Source organism: Microcaecilia unicolor, chromosome 9 (genome assembly GCF_901765095.1).
Source record: "Microcaecilia unicolor chromosome 9, aMicUni1.1, whole genome shotgun sequence".
In the NCBI taxonomy this organism is placed as follows: Eukaryota; Metazoa; Chordata; class Amphibia; order Gymnophiona; family Siphonopidae; genus Microcaecilia; species Microcaecilia unicolor.
The window spans coordinates 102,416,973-102,430,639 of NC_044039.1; positions in this window are offsets into that span (position 1 = coordinate 102,416,973).

Sequence of the window (13,667 nt, forward strand, 5' to 3'; positions counted from 1 at the left end):
AAAAGAGAGTAAATCAGCAAGACAACTGGTGCTGGGCAGACTTCTACGGTCTATTCCCTGATTGTGACTAAATAGATAGGGATGGGCTTGAGTGTAAATTTTAAGGGGCTTCGATGTTAGCTTCAGAACTTTTAGAACAAGAAGAGTGCTGAGCAGACTTACACGGTCTGTGCCCTGAGAATGGCAAAGACAAATCAAACTGGGGTATATATACATATATAAAGTATTGCATATCAAGTAAAATGAGTTTATCTTGTTTGGAAGACTGGATGGACCATACAGGTCTTTATTTGCTGTCACTTACTATGTTACTATATGTTACTATCCAGCTCATTTTCGAAAGAGATTGCCGGCCATCTTCCGACACAAATCGGGAGATGGTCGGCCATCTCCTGAACCCGGCCAAATTGGTATAATCGAAAGCTGATTTTGGCCGGCGCCAACTGCTTTCCGTCGTGGAGCCAGCGAAACTTCAAGGGGGCATGTCAGCAGGGTACAGAAGGCAGGACAGGGGCGTGGTTACGAGATGGCCGATAATGGAAAAAAGGTGGCCGGCTCTGACGAGCATTTCGCCGGCTTCACTTGGGCCATTTATTTTTATGGCCAAGCCTTAAAAAAGTGCCCCAATTGACCAAATGACCACCGGAGGGAATTGAGGATCACCTCCCCTTACTCCCCCAGTGGTCACCAACCCCCTCCCACCCAAAAAAATAAATAAAAACATATTTTGCCAGCCTCTATGCCAGCCTCAAATGTCATACCCAGCTCCCTGACAGCAGTATGCAGGTACCTGGAGCAGTTTTTTGTGGGTGCAGTGCACTTCAGGCAGGTGGACCCAGGTACATCCCCCCCTACTTGTTCCACTTGTGGTGGTAAATGGGAACCCTCTAACCCCCCCCCCCAAACCCACTATACCCACATGTAGGTGACCCCCTTCACCCCTTAAGTGGAGTAGAGTTGTGGGGAGTGGGATTTGGGGGGCTCAGCACCCAAGATAAGGGAGCTTTGCACCTGGGAGCTATTTTAATTTTTTTTTCAAATTTTAGAAGTGCTCCCTAGGGTGCTCGGTTGGTGTCCTGGCATGTCAGGGGGACCAGTGCACTACAAATGCTGGCTCCTCCCATGACCAAATACCTTGCATTTCGCCGGGTTTGAGATGTCCGGGCCCGGTTTCCATTATGTCTGAAAACCGAAGCCGGCCATCTCTAAACCCGGCGATCTCAACATTTGACCTAAATGTTGAGATTTAGCCGGCACCAACCGTATTGTCAAAAGAAAGATGGCCGGCCATCTTTTTCGAAAATACGGTTTGCTACGCCCCTTTGTGGAGCCAGCCCCAAAGATGGCCGGCAATCTATTTGGCTGGCGCTGTTCGATTATGCCCCTCTATGTCTGCAAAAAGAGATGGTGGACCAAAACCAGGATCTTAAATTTCAGGTGGAAAGAAACAGGAAGCCAATTCTCTGTTTTAATAGAGGGGTGACATGACCATAATGACAGCATTATGAAGCAATTCAACAGCAGTGGACTGCACCAACTGAAAGAGTTTAAGGGAAATTAGCAGATCATTATAGATAGTGTTAAAAGAGCAATTCTATAAATAACATATGAACAGTTACAATTCAATGTGGTAAAATGAGCGGGGGTGGGCCATGAAGCCAGGTAAGACAAGAAACACACACTCAACAAATTACGGTAAAAGCAAATAATATTTATTAAAGGTGTCTGGTAAGGGTCCTGTAAACATAACAGTGCCCTCAGGTGGCCTGCTCCTGAAGGGCCACAGCATACATGAATATGTCTCAGCGCAGCAGCAACTCTTACTGGTTTCTCGTCTTGTCCATGGATCCAGAGTTACCAGCACAGTTTCTAGCAGGTACACAAGGCTGACCTGTAGCCAACCAGGTCAAAACACAAACTCTTCAAGGTTCCAAGTTGAACTAGGATGCCTGTACATAGTAGTTGTAGTTTCTCAGTTTTGGAGTGGAGGCATCTGCAGTGGGTATCACTGCTTCCCTCTGGGCCTTCGTAATCTAGCTCTGGCCCAGCTTTTTATAGTTCCTGGACTATGCTCTCTTGGTTCTAACCCCCCCCCCCCCCCGTGTCTCTTCCCCAGTGGGCTGAACTAGGGGTTTTAAGGTGGCCTGATACTGTGAGGGAGTGTTCTTAAGGGGAAGTGGCACCATCCTATACATTCCCTTACAGTCAATTACATGCATATTTCATTAGAATAATGGCATATATTCACACATGTGTTCACATAAGCACATATATGCCATTATTATGCCTAAATGCTATTCTGTAATTATACATTTATCTTACATCTTGCATATTTTACAGGAAGGTGTAAGGTTACCATACAACCAGGTTTCTTGGTCATGTCCTCCTTTTCAGGGGACTGTCGAGGGTCCAGGCAACTTTTTCCAGCCTGCCGGTTTGTCCGGGTTTCTGGGCAGGCAGACTGGTCTCCCCCCCCCCCCCCCCCCAAAAAAAAAAAAAAAAAAAATTATGCCTTGTTCACTGTGTCCAGTACCCTCATGTCTAGAGCACTCAGGGTCTGCTGCTGAAAGGGAAAGAGTTGACTGGCTGTTTTCTTTTGGCCTCTTTCTTCAGGATCTGATACTTCTTTTTCAGGTCTTCCACATCCTGATTATGGTGGTGGACAGCATTTACCCCATAGGTATGCTATTTGATGTGGGAATTGCCACAAAAAGTATGGTGTGGCATCTCAGGACAAGGCCAATAGCCATCACTGTCTCCTGGATGGAGAAATTGGTTTTCCTAGATCCTGGCGTACTGTTAGGGTACTGCAACAGAAAAGAGTGTTTGTCCAGATAGCATTTTAAATATGCCCAGATATCTGTTTGGAAATGAGACAACACCTGGATAAATTGGTGCTTGTTATCTGGATAATATTTAGCGAATATTATCAAAGCTGCAGTAGCATTTTTAGCTCGCAATAGAAATCAGCTGGCGGCAAACGCCGAGATGCCCATATGAATATAATGGGCATCTACACCCTCTAACTACACCCTCTCCAAAAGACATTACACGATGTGATACCCGCAAGCGAGCCTTCTCCGGAGTAGCCCCCACACTCTGGAATGCATTGCCTGAAAGGCTCCGCTTAACACAAGACTACCTCTACTTCAGGAAGCAGGTGAAAGCTTGGCTCTTCAACCAAGCCTTTAACGGAAGAAGTAACTAACTTGTTATTCTCACTCACACACACACAAGGATTGACTCGGGCTACACATACTGCAGCGGGACATGTTTATCCACTCCTACCCTACCTGAGATAATAATTAACCATCTCTCTAACCTCACGTGCAGCTTTCTTCAAATCAATCACTTTACTTTCTAATCCTTCCTACTTTCTTACTCATCTATATGCTACAACTTTGCCTCACCCTTCACTACCAATTATAATGTTCTAGTACATATTGTGTTGTCATTGCAAGTAGTATACCATGCCATACTTTGTATTGTTGTTTGAATATTTTTACTGCTCTAATTGCTGTACCTGTTCATGTTTGATCTATTCTTACTGTACACCGCCTTGTGTGAATTCCTTCAAAAAGGTGGTAAATAAATCCTAATAAATAAATAAATAAATAAATAGAATCTTGGCATTTACCGCCAGCTGATTTCTACTATGAGCTAAAAACGCTACCAGGGTTTTACCCCCCAAAATAGTATTGCAACCTCTATATCCATATTAGTATACCTATTAATTTACAAGATTCTGTTATTGGCTCAATGTACCCATCCCTAATTAGGTTAGTTGGGTGGAACTGTCTCGGGTGTGATAATGGTGTAACTTGGTTCTTTCCTGTGTAGAGGTTTAGTAATGAACCAGTTCAGAAAGTGATCAGCCATTGCCAGGTTGATAAAGCTAGTGTGATCACAGGTGAACACATGTTACCATTAAGTCATGGTAACAGATCACAGATGTACAAGGTAATATGTAGAGATTAAGGGAACTACATCATATTTAGCTATTAAAGTAGTCATCTAAGAGGTCGCAAAAGAACAGGATGAGGGATGAAAGGTAGACCCTAGGTATAGTATGGTCTCTTTGGGGAGGGGCTTGGAAAACCTATCCAGCAAAATCAGAGGCATCTATTTGTGTTGGCAGGTTGAGGTTCTGTATATATTGCATTGCATTTACTGTATATATTTTTACAGAGAATATTTGAAACACAAACAAAATGTTCATTCTGCAATAAGAGTCAATGACTAAAGTACACTGGTTACTATCAGCACGTTGTATCAATTGCCTTTGAGATTGTATGCTGCCTTTCATTTGTTAACTGTATCCAGGTCCACCAACATCCTAGCAGCTCAGTGGGTTTCTGTCAGGTACTTGTGACCTGGATTGGCCACTGATGGAAGCAGGATACTGGGCTAGATGGACCATTGGTCTCACCCAGTATGGCTATTCGTATGTTCTTAACATCTCGCTATACTGGTTATTTTGGAACCCAGTGGTCCATGTATTCCATACAGCATCATATATTATAAAACTGTCAACTTATTTTAGAAAACGTTCTCAGGGCATGTGAGATGTCCAGAACCTGGGTACTGTATGTATGCACATTAAATCACTGAGGTGTGTGTTTCTTAATAGGGACCTTGTTGTGGACTATATGAAAAGACATAAGGGCAAAGGTTGATATGAGATTATGGTTGCAATGGATGGCAGTAGAATGTCAGGTATGCATCTGTCATGCCATCTGCTTTGTGCTGTAAAACCACTCCTTCTGATTTCTGTGCAGTAAACTAGGATGTTTGTCTTGATTGCTTTAGGCCTCTGTACTCATGATATGGCAGGGGTCAACATAGCTGTTTGACAATGGCATTGCCAACCCTTGTCCCAGTCTACGATGTCATTGATATGTCTGGCAAAAGGTTAGTTTATAATAGGTCTATTGTTACATAGAACCATAATAAACTGGTATATTCTGAGGGTAGTGACACCCCTATAGAAAAGTGAATGTTAGGGTATGTCAGAATATTGATTTAGGACACCATTATGGGAATTAAGAGGAGCCTTTGGAAGCGTTAGGCCCATAGAATGGTTATATGTGATTTATGCCGTTACTTGTACCACGAGGCTGTCTCAAGAGTTTGCAGCAGCAATTTTATCTTAGTAGCCGGAGCTGGAGTGAGGGGGCTGTTCTCCTGTTCCCAATGCCCTCATGGACCACCAGGGAAGAAAGATAAGCCTGGGGAGGCCTACTTGGACTGCAGAAAGTAGAGAGTTCAAGGGTCATTCCTGGGGGGGAGGGGTTGGAGGGGTTTCTGACTTATAGGCTGGGAGGAAGAGGAAGAGAGGAGGGTGGATTTTTCAGGGAATCAGGGGGGAAAAACCCAGGTCCTGGCTGATTTTCAGTGCTGGGTCCCGCATAGCTAAGCAGCATAACTGGGGAGGAGCTGGCAGTTGCGCATGCACTGGCTATATTCATGTGGGTATCTGCCTAACTAAATGGCAAATAGCACCGCAGAAAAGGCAGTCCTATATTTGTCCATTTAGCTATGCAGTTGCCGACTGCATAACTTCGGGGTTGGCAGCTAACCTTAGTATCCAGTGCTGGTGCTTGGAATTCTTTATAGATGTGCACATTTACAAGCATGATTACTCTTGAATTAGGAAATACAGTAAGACATTGGATTACATGTATTGCAACCAGAAAGGGATGTCAGTGCATGTGACCCTGCCTATATCTGATGGTTTTTCATGAATGGTACTACAATCTGAGGGGGGGGGGGGGGTAATGCTGGACACTGACCTTGCCAGGGTGGCTCTGATGAGTCTCCAACCTCTTAATGAGACATTAATTGGAAACAGGTGTCTTTTGAATAGATGCCTCCTGTGCCTCTGTCACAGGAGAACCAAAAGTTGGGTCTCCTCAGGGGAGTAATTAGGTTTGCATCTTAAAGACATCCTTGCAGAGTGATGGAAGTTCCTCCACGTGCAGAGCCATATATGGACGTGTTGCACATGGAAGGAACATCCTGATGTTGCCATGCAAGTTTTCTGGGAGATGTAGTGATGATAGACGTTTTGCATACTGTATTTTCAAATGATGGAGAAGTTTTTCATCGCTGTTTGTGGACGTATTATTTCAAGACGTATATTTCCCATATTTTTGAAACTCGGGAAACGTTTCAACTTTTTTTCAATTATACCCCTCCAACTTTGGACATTTTTCAATAAACATCTCTGGCACCATTTGGACATCATATCGAAAATCCCTCTCCATGTGTACTCTGTTGCCCAATGCATGTGATCCTTGCAGGCCAGATTGTGCCAGCTGTTGTTGATTTTTAAAAATGGTACATCATGTCCTCTTTCAGTTACCTAGAGATGTTCAGATTCTCTCTCTATTGATTACATTTAAAGATAACAGTAAGAAAATATTGTTACTGCTAGTGTAATGCCTGCATTTTCTTTTTAAGGGCACTCGACAAAAAATGCTCAAATACCAAACAAACAAGAGAATGGCAGTTCTCTCTTCTAGGACCTGTATTGATTGAATTGATTTGGAGCATGATGATGTCACTTGGTAGTACAACTAGATCTCTTTATGCCCATCAGCAGTTTTGGCTTTTTTTTAACCTTTCTTGGATATCTACAGTAGGTGTTATCAATAACAGCAGTGCTCAAAATCAGGTATTTTGTAATTGATCATACTACTTCCTTCTGCAGTATTTTATCTCCATCTCCGCAAATGACTGTCACTGAAAGACTAATGACAGAGAGATTGCACTTCTTATATTTCATGATGCCAGAGATTATTTTTATTTATTTGTTTGCTTATTTTGTCATTGTTTTGTAAAGAATGATCGCAGAATAGCAGCTACTGCTGTCTCTTGGTGTCCTGAGCTTTTTGTCTCAGAAGAGGGTATCAAATGAGATCATCTTTCACTGAAGTTCCTCTCCTTACAGCTGTGCTCTCTAGTGGCCTCACATCACTGCAGAGACTGCAAGTGATAATGTAGTATTTATTAAAAGAGGATTATTTGGGAGAATCAATATGCTGATCTCTAGGCTGGGCCTTTGATGGCTAGAATAGCTGACACAATAGTCATACTATAGCGGCTTGTGGTACAACATTTTTCACTAAGCTATTTTAATGCATTCAAGTCAATCAATAAGGTTAACTCCATTTGCTGGGATTAGGGTCAATATTTTGTGCTTGTTCAGAAGCAGAGTCTAAGTGCTAGTGTTTACTTATGCCTTATCAGACGCTAATTCATTACAAACCCATTTTGCTGATATTAATTAAAAATATAATCTTTGCAAATTGATAGCGGTAAAGAATGGTATCTTGAATAAGCCAGTAAATAGGTTATGGAGGTCATTTTAAAAGCATCTATGTATGGAAGAAGTCAAATTGGTAGAGATGGGTACTGATGACCAGGGCACACAGATTTCAAGGGGGCGTGGTTTTGGTGGGCAGAGAAAATTATGCATCTATTTCCCATTTTACAATGGAAGTACTCATATAGTTTAATAAATCTCTGGGCTGGCTTTCATAGCTTCTCCAAGACATATGCAAATGCCATCTACCCAGGGCTGGCCCAAGACAATCTGCCACCTGAGGCAAGAAATGAGCTGCCGCCCCGGCTCCTCCACCGCTGCCCCCTTTCCTTCTCCAACCCCCTTCACCAAAATTACCTTTTCTATTCTTTTCTTGTTTTTAAAAAGAAGGTGGTGACAGTGACTCCCATGGCTGTCCTGCCGCCAGTTCCGGCTCCTTCTCTCTACTGCGGGTGGCCCACATCTCTGACGTAATTTCCTGTTTCCTCGAAGGTGGCCTACCTGCAGTAGAGAGAAGGGGCCAGGACCAGTGGCTGGGCAGCCTATGGGAATCGCTGCACCACCTTCTTTTGAAAAATAAGTAAAGGTAATTTCGGGGAAGGAGATTGGGGAGGGAAGGGGTGATGCCACCTCACAAGAATTCCGTCTGAGTACCCTGCCTCAGGTGGCCTAATGGTAGGGCCGCCACTACACCTACCTGATTGTTTGAACCTGAATTCTCCATGATTCAGGGGGCAATTGTATTAACCTCCATGGTGTCTAATACCACCTCAGAATTTCTGTAAAAAGAGTTATTTTACTCTGTTCCTTAATTGGCTCCTCTTGAATCTTTTTTAAAAATGTGTCATATTTTCTTGTAAGCACCAGCAAATGCATGTGTATTCTGTTAAAACTGTGTTTACAACTCTACTTGCTGGCTCTTATGCATGTAAAGCTCGGAGTGATGTACCCTTTTTCTGCATATGTAGGTTTCTAAAATGGGTGTTGCAGAGAGATGGGCAGGTTAGTCATTCAACAAATGGAATGAAATGAAATTTTTACCTGTAGGACTAAAAGAACTCATTGGAACTAAGACAGCAGGACTCACTGTGATACATCAAAAAAACAGCAAACCAGTTGAGAAAAGAATGTATTAAAAATGTATTTACCACATCAAGGTTAAAACCAGAGAATCACTAAAAGCCTTTCACAGCCAAGTTTCACCTTTCTATGTTAGTATAAATTATACAACTATTGATATAGCCCTTAGGAAACCTAAACATGACCATGTTAGGCTTTTAACCTTGATGTGGTAAATTGAATACAGACTTGTCTCAACTGTCCTGCTGTTTTTTTGCCTGTTTGTTTTCTTGGACCCTGGCTGTGATACAACCTGGAACAGTCTAGGCAGGAAATGACAAAACAGCAGCAACCATACCAGCAACAGTAGAGGGTAAAGAGGAGAAGAATTTTCTCTCCGCTTTTTTCCTTTTTGTATATGGGCCTAACGAATATGACTGTGGTGGCAACAGATCCAGATTTGCCTGACAGGCTTCATCCAGTTCTGGTTTACATCATTGCATGCAGAGACTTGTAGTCTTGCTTTACTTAGGGAATGCAATTTGGATATCAGAACTACTATTCCTTACCTGCAATGGGGTAATCCTAGGACTGGATCAACCCTGTCAGGCGAATCTGAATCCAGTTGGCAACCCTATGCCCAAACCATAACAAGACACTGAAGGTAAAGAGAGTAGACATGCTTTGCTTTAGTGGAGTTACGCATTTGGTCTTCCACCCACTCAAAGAAATAAATACAAATGAAACAAAAAAAAAAAGAAAAGAAAAGAAAATGATATTGAAGAAAAATTGAGGGAAATCTTGCAAGATTAGGTTTGTCTTTAGGAACACAAGCTTTTCCGCGTTCTGATGCTGCCCATGAATAATGTAGGTAATTCTGTGCAGTTTGTCTAAAGTTATCCACCTGAAGTATGTGCACTAAGTGTGACTTCTACTACAGGTGTAATTGCCATTATAGAATATTAACATATGTCTGCATTTATGTGCTTAACTTACGCGATGTTGAAGGCTGTTGTAAATGCATCCACCTAAATGCTGTCCGTTATAGACAGAATGGGGTGGGCCACAGGAGCCATGGCAACACCAACACAGAATCAGTAACTTTAGAGGCTGGGTACAGGGTCAGAAATTGTTTCTTCTGCCTCTTCAACCCAAAAAGTGTTCTGCCCAGGGGCATAGCCAGACCTCGGTGGGAGGCGGGGGCCACAGCCTGAGGTGGGGGGCACTGTTTAGCCACCTCCCCCCTGCCGCCAACCCCCTCTCACCACTGCCGCCCCCCCCCCCCATCGCCACTTTGGACCCCCACCGCAACCGCAACCCCCCCTCCGCCGCCACCACCATTTTAGACCACCGCCACTGCAAACCAGCCCGCCCGCCCCCTGCCCCGCCGCCGCATCACCAGCAAACAAGGTACTTGATGCGGTGGTGGGGCGGGTGGGCGGGTGGGGGTCAAATATAGAGGGGACCAGAGCATAATCTGTGGGGGTCCATGCCCCCGTGGCCCCACATAGCTATGCTCCTGGTTCTGCCTACTGTCATTTACACACATAACTAACAGTATTCTATTACACGCCCCTAAACCACCCATGCCTCTCTCACATCCACATACTTATAGTCATTATGCATTAAAGAATTTACCCACTAAAGTTATAGAATTAAGACTGAGTGCAGTTATGCGCATACCTGCAAATTAGTGCCAATTAGCAGCAATTAACTACAGTTATAGCCTATTATTGTTAACTGGCACTATTCTATAATCTATGTATATAGAGGTACCATAGATGATGCGGCCCACAGCATGCAGCAAAGCTACAGAACCCTTCTGGCCTCTACACTCATCCTCCTGCAGTTCCTAGGCCTTGGCCTGGAATTCCTTCAACTCCTCCAATTCAACCTCCTCTATCTTGACCTCTTCTGGCCAGTTAAATCACCTGTTCAGGGCTAGCCAGTCATATTCACTGGCACTTAACTAGTTTGTGTTGCTGAAAATATCTGCTTAGCACCTATCTCAAAACCGGCTATTTGGGGGGTGTATGGGGTAGGATCAGCACTTTATCACTTAAGTGCCAATAAGCAGCACTTAACTGGCTAAAGTAACCACATACATAGGAGCTAACTTTTCAAAATGATTGGGGGTGCTGAACACAACCCAAAATTCTCCCTCCGTCTGCCACCACCAAAAAAGAAATAGTCCTAGATTGCATTAACAGATAACACAATGCTCAATTTCCCAAACTTTATCTTGCACACCATTCCTTATTCCTGAGACATTACTACACCATCAAAGCACTGTCCCCTGCATGCTTAAAATCCAAACCACACCTTGTAAAGACATCTTTAACCTGGGCAAAGACATACTCAGAACATTACCATACCATATTAGCACTAACTGCCAGGACATGAAGAGCTACAACCTTGTGTGGAAAGGCATCAGTGTATATAATATACTGGGCTCTAAAACACCTAATGAAAAAATAAAAAGATCTCTATGCAGAATACCACACCATGGTCATACATGAAAAACACATGATACAACAAATATATCACAAGGGACCAGAGATCAATATGAAGGCAAAAGAACTGAACTAGAAATCTCAAGAAGTCAACTAAAATGGAAAACATCGGAGTTGTGCATTTCCAAAAACTAACATATTCCAATTAATTCAAAATAAACACACTTTATACCTAATTGTTCAACCACCCTTAGGATTCACCTTTGGGTATAAAAAGCAAAGCCATGTGCATGTAAGGACTGGATAAATGAATTAAAACAAAGTTTAAAGTAAATGCCCTTAATATGCAATACTTGGTAGCAATAATAATGGAATATTTATTTAGCAGGCAGTCTGAGCCAACAGATTTATTTTCCACTGAACATAATTATCTTTGTATGAACTTGGTGGCTAACAGTGTGCTGAACTGGACAATGTTGGCACATGTACCTTTCTGTGAAATAGCAGTAATAAAAAAGGCAAGTTCATTTTTATAATAACCACTGCACTTCACAAAACAAAAAGGAGCAAGTTCCCACATGCCATCTTTTTCTTTTGATGTTGGCACAGGGAAAAAAAACGTTAAATGTTCCCAGGTCTAATTAATTAATGTTTTGTATTTTTTAATTATAAATAGTAAGTCTGATTTTTAAGCACCTGATTCTCATAATATGATATCTGATTTGGTAGCTCTTTACTAAGTGAAAACATCTCTGTACGAATACAGAGAATCCCTATAACCAGCCTCTCCAAATGACACAATGATTTACATTTTAGAATTAAATACTCAATACTTCCACTGTGTATATCCGTATGCTGCAAAGTCAACATGTTGGAAAAAATGAGCAAGATCAAATAAAAATTTTACCAACAATAAAGAACAATGTGGACAGAGCAGCTCATAGGTTGCTTGCTTTGTTTTGCGTGAACGGGGATGACCGTCAGCTGTGCAGAGGAGAGGGAAAAATAGACGTATTTAATTGGCTTCAGCTTTTTAACGTCGCCTGTTCTGGCTCCCTGTACCACTGGCCTTCTTCAATTTTCCAGGCCACCGGCAGCGTCAGTGAGGTAAGCACACTGCCTTCAGCAGCCCCGGAAGCTCTCCCTCTGTTGCAGCATCCCGTTTATGTGGGACAGAAAATTGTAGGAGAGGGAAGGAAGTGTGTTTACCTCACTGACGCTGCTGGCAGCCCAGAATATTGAAGGACAGCAGTGTAAGGCAGGGAGTGGAACAGCAGGGCAGAGAGTGGGAGGGCAGCCAGTAGTGCCTAAAGGTAGGCACTTTACGCCACTGCCCCAAATTATTGGGGGTGCTTCAAAAGTCAGTCCTATCTTTATGCAGTGTTCTATATCTGTGTAAGTGCTGAATATCACACTTAACTGGCTATACTTTAGCCGGATTCACAAACCCGGAAATTCAATGCTGAAGCCTGGACATGACCTGGCATTGAATTTCCAGGCACAATGCCAGCGGCGGTCAGCAAAATATTGAGTGCCACTGGCTGTATATCAACCCCATCATTTCTACCCAGGGCCCTGTATGAATTTCCAAGGGGTGAAAGGACATGTCTAGGAAATGCTAGTAGACTGTATGCTGGAGATGGATATTTGCATGTTTTTGTCCTTGTTGATGGCTGATATATCTTGCGCTATAAGTTGTGATATCAGGGTCCTACATTGTGGGCATTGACCTTCCTACCCATCAAAGCCATTAATGACATGGTAAGCTTTGGGCTGCAGTTTGAACAATGGAGATGGGAACTGTTTTTGGCACTGTCTAGGAAAGTACATGGGAGGTGTATAGGTTATATGACACATTAGTTCTAAGGGACAAGGAAGTCAAATGTAGGCCTTAAATATATCAGGCAGGTCTTCGGCACATTCCTGCACTGCAACCCCAAACCAGGTTTTGTGGTTTGCTTTCACTTTTGGCTCAGTTACAGATCTCAGTGGCGTAGCCAGACCTAACATTTTGGGTGGGCCCAGAGCTAATATGGGTGGGCACTGTGTATATAGGTATGAGTAGTGTTTCTTGCTACAAAATAATGCATTAGAATGCACTTGTTGATGGATTAATAAGTAGTATGCCCAACATCTGCCCTGCTTCAACATGTGGAAAAACCAATATTTTAAAATATGGTTACATTATCCCCACATCTTAAACTTGACCAGACGTAAGTGTACTATAATGGCAAACATCTCAACACACATGACAGGATCCTACAATATAATTACAGCAATGATATTATCCTTCAAACTTTGCTTCTCTACCCCTCCATCCAGCCCCGTAGCCCAGCATCAGCCCTTCTCTTCTCTACCCTACCCTACCCCACCCCCTCCACCTATAGCCCAGCATCAGCCTTTCCTTTCCTCATCATCCATCCCATTGCTATGCATCAGCCCCACCCTAACCCCCACCCCTCCCTGTAGTCTAGCGTCAGTCCTGTCCTATCCTCTACCCATCTCCCATAGTCTGGCATCCACCCCCCAACCCTGAAGCACACCAGCATTAAATATAAAACTTTTTGTTTTTTAATGTCCTGGGCACTGCAGAGGCCACCCCCATCCAGGAACCTGTCTACATTAAATATAAAGGGTTTTTTTAAATTTTAAACCTGGGCACTGCAGAGACCATCCCTACCCCAAAACCCACCAACATAAAATTTTTAAAAAAGGTTTGTTTGTTTTTTTAACCTGTGCAATGAGCCTACCCCAACATTATTGGTGGGTTTCTGGGTGGGGGTGGGCTCTGCACTGGCTACAGAAAAAAAGATTAAATATACCTTTTT